The 3,274-nt window shown below is 38.6% G+C and overlaps 1 pseudogene; it reads left to right on the top strand.

Moving 5' to 3' along the window:
• The first annotated feature begins 1,654 nt into the window (after positions 1-1,654).
• Positions 1,655-2,754, top strand: LOC148117716 (spermine synthase-like; annotated as a pseudogene).
• The last annotated feature ends 520 nt before the right edge of the window (positions 2,755-3,274 follow it).

Genomic DNA, 3,274 nt, shown 5'->3' with positions numbered 1-3,274 from the left:
TATCCAGGACCTTCTGGCTTTCATGGTTTCCATAGAGAAGTCAGGTGTAAGTCTTATAGGTTTACCTTTATAAGTTACTTGACCTTTTTCATTTGCAGCTCTTAATATTCTTTCTTTATTCTGTGTGTTTTGTGTTTTGATTATTAAAGTTGAGGGGATTTTTTTTGATCCAGTCTATTCTGTGTTCTGCTTCTTGGACCTTCATAGGAACATCTTTCTTTAGGTTGGGAAAGTTTTCTTCAATTATTTTGTTGAATATATTTTCTTATCCATTGAGCTATAATTCTTCTCCTTCTTCTTCCCCTATTATTCTTAGGTTTGGTCTTTTTATTGTGTCCCAGATTTCCGGAATGTTTTGTGATGAGAATTTGTTGGATTTGCTGTTTTCCTTGATCAGTGCGTTTATTTTCTCTACGGTGTCTTCAGCATCTAAGATTCTTCTTTCTATCTCTTGTATTCTGTTCGTTAAGCTTGTCTCTGTTGTCTGTAATCATTTACCTAGATTTTCCATATCCAGCCGGCCCTCAGTTTTTATTTTCTTCCTTGCCTCCATTTCAGTTTTCAAGTCTTGAACTCTTTCCATTACCTGTTTGATTGTTTTTTCTTGGTTTCCTAAGGAATCTTTTACAGATTTACTCATTTCTTCAAACTTTTTGTTATTCTTCTCATCCATTTGAGTTTTTCACCTCCTGTTTAAGGGATTCTATCACTTTCATAATATCAGTTTTTTCTATTTCTTTTAGATTAGGGTGTTCATGTACTCCTCTTGTAAGTTCACTGGGTTCTGTTGTTTTCATGTTGCTTTTCAGATTGTTGGGGGAATTCTTGAATTGGCGCCTGCTCATCTCTTCCTTCAAATGCTCTCCAATGGATCTTTTGACACAGGATCAGGTCCCCTTGCTGGCCAGGGACCTCGTAGACAAAAGGCTTACCTTGCTGCAGGCAGGCTATTGAAACAAAGGAACTCCCGGCTGGTTGCACTCACCAAATCCCAGCGCCAAACAAGCTGAGCTGGGGGATCTTATGACCCTGAAGAAGGGAGGAAGAAGGGAGGGGGAACCTGGGTACAAGCTGGAATGAGATAAGAAGAGAGAGGCAGTAGCAGGGGAGACAAGCCCCTGCAGACTCACCTGGAAATTTACCGGGTTGAGGAATGTCTGTGCTCCAATTCCTGGGCTACTGCCACCGATCAGGAACACACTCACCCCTCCGATGGATCTTCTGGTACAGGCTCAGGTCCCCCAAGCATATAGATTTTCTGACTGACTTCATTCAATCAGGATATCTTTTGCCTCACCAACTATAGGATTTAATTTTGATTGTCAACTTGACAGTGCTTTGGGTGCCCAAATAGTGTACCTATTATTCTGAATATGTCAATTAAAATATTTGGTGAAAATATTAAAATTTAAATCAATATACCAAGTAAAGAAGATTTTACCTCCAGAATTGGGTTATGAAGTTACTGAAGTCCATGACAAATTTGAAAGTCTAACCCTATCATCAATAAGAAAAGAGAAAATAAGGCCTACTTCCTGGTCCTGGCCCTCCCCAGAGGAATGAACTCCCCACTGGCCTGCAGCCTGACATACCACTGGGTCCCTCAGTTTTCAGTGGTTCCCTCCCCAGGCATGAAACAGTGTCTCAGTACTCTATGTCAGCAGCAAGACACAACACCCTTGACTTTAAAAAAGTTGACAATGAAGCCATTCTGAAAGGCCTTCAGCCCATTTTTCAGGAGCAGTAGATGGCAGATTCAGTGCACACCTGGCAGGGTAATGTCTACTTAACAACTTACACAAACAAAAATGGCAACTTTGCTAATTTGAGGATTTATCCCCATGGATTGGTATTGGTGAACTTTAAGAGTTATGACGATGAAGCAAAAAGCAAATAAGAACCTGACAGCCTTTTGAACAAAATAAAAGAAAAAAATGAAATAAATGAGTCAGGACAGTACTGGGCAGGTGAAGTGATTACCACCCATAGTTTGAGGAGGGGCCATTGACAGATACTGGGCTTTTGCTGATGGGTACCTGGTTGAGTACAACATAAATTTAGTGGTGTATGATGAAGTGGTGTATAATGTTCTCACCTTATAAGGACATTAAAATTCTATACTCAAAGCAGTTTGGGAATACTCTCATCCTCAGTGGTGATGTTAATTTGGCAGAGAGTAATGTTGCATATACCTGAGCCAACATGGCAATGGTAAATAAGATTACACTGGCAAAGATGTGCTGATTCTTGGAGACAGAGGTGGATGCATGATATGTTAAATTGTAAAAATTGAAACCAAAGATGGTCACCATGGTAGAGACTGACCAAATTGTAATTCACATGTGTAAGAAATACATGTGAAGAGCATGTACAGCTGTATTAGACAATCTTAAAGGAGAATGATAGCAGGTTCTCATAGAATACTGTATTTCAGTACTGAAGAGGCACACCAAAGAAAAGAGAGTTTGATTATGTGAGTCATGATTTGACAGCTCTCCCCTTCTCTACATTTCCAGAAGAAGATTCCACATGAAAGTTTCTCAGACTGATTTTTGACCTGTAAATGAAAGTTCTGAAATAAAATGAGAAATATTTCACACAGGGGAAATGGGCCAATTTGACTGAAGCCCTATCATCTATGAATAACTGCAGTTCTTATATGAATCTGTGGACTTCTCAAAGGATATTGTTTTTGTCCCTTTATATTTGGAATTGTGGGTATGTTATACTTTTTAGAAGAAAACTCAGCCTTAAAGATGAGAACCCCCTGAATGTTTACTGATATTTTGACAACACAACTCTTGCACCTATGACTCAGGAATCATTGCAGAAGAAATGGAAAGATTTATAAATTAGAGGAAAAAGAAATTTGCTGTAAAATGTGTCTCCTAGAAAAGTCAGAAGCTACACCCATGAAGTCTCACCATCAAGGTTTCCAAAACATGACCTGAACAAGAATAGTACCAATAGATACACCAACATTAATGGACGAAAGTTCATGAGGTCTCAAGCATACATAAACTGTGGGTAGTTAAGAAATACTGACAATAAAAAAGTCTTTCCCAGAGAAGAACACAGCAATTGATTACCAAATATCAAAATACATGAAAATGTATATAGGCAAATAACATTACACAGACTGAGTAGGTTGTAGTTATGCATTTAGGAGTGTGTGTATGTGTGTGTGTGTGTGTGTGTGTGTGTGTGTGTGTGTGTGTGTGTTTAGTGTAAACAGTTAAAAAAGAAGTCTTGAATTTGAACAAGAGAAAAAAGG

Source organism: Myodes glareolus, chromosome 26 (genome assembly GCF_982192425.1).
Source record: "Myodes glareolus chromosome 26, mMyoGla1.1, whole genome shotgun sequence".
NCBI lineage: Eukaryota > Metazoa > Chordata > Mammalia > Rodentia > Cricetidae > Myodes > Myodes glareolus.
Note: the sequence above shows the minus strand (reverse complement) of the source record. Positions and strands in the feature narration are given on the sequence as shown.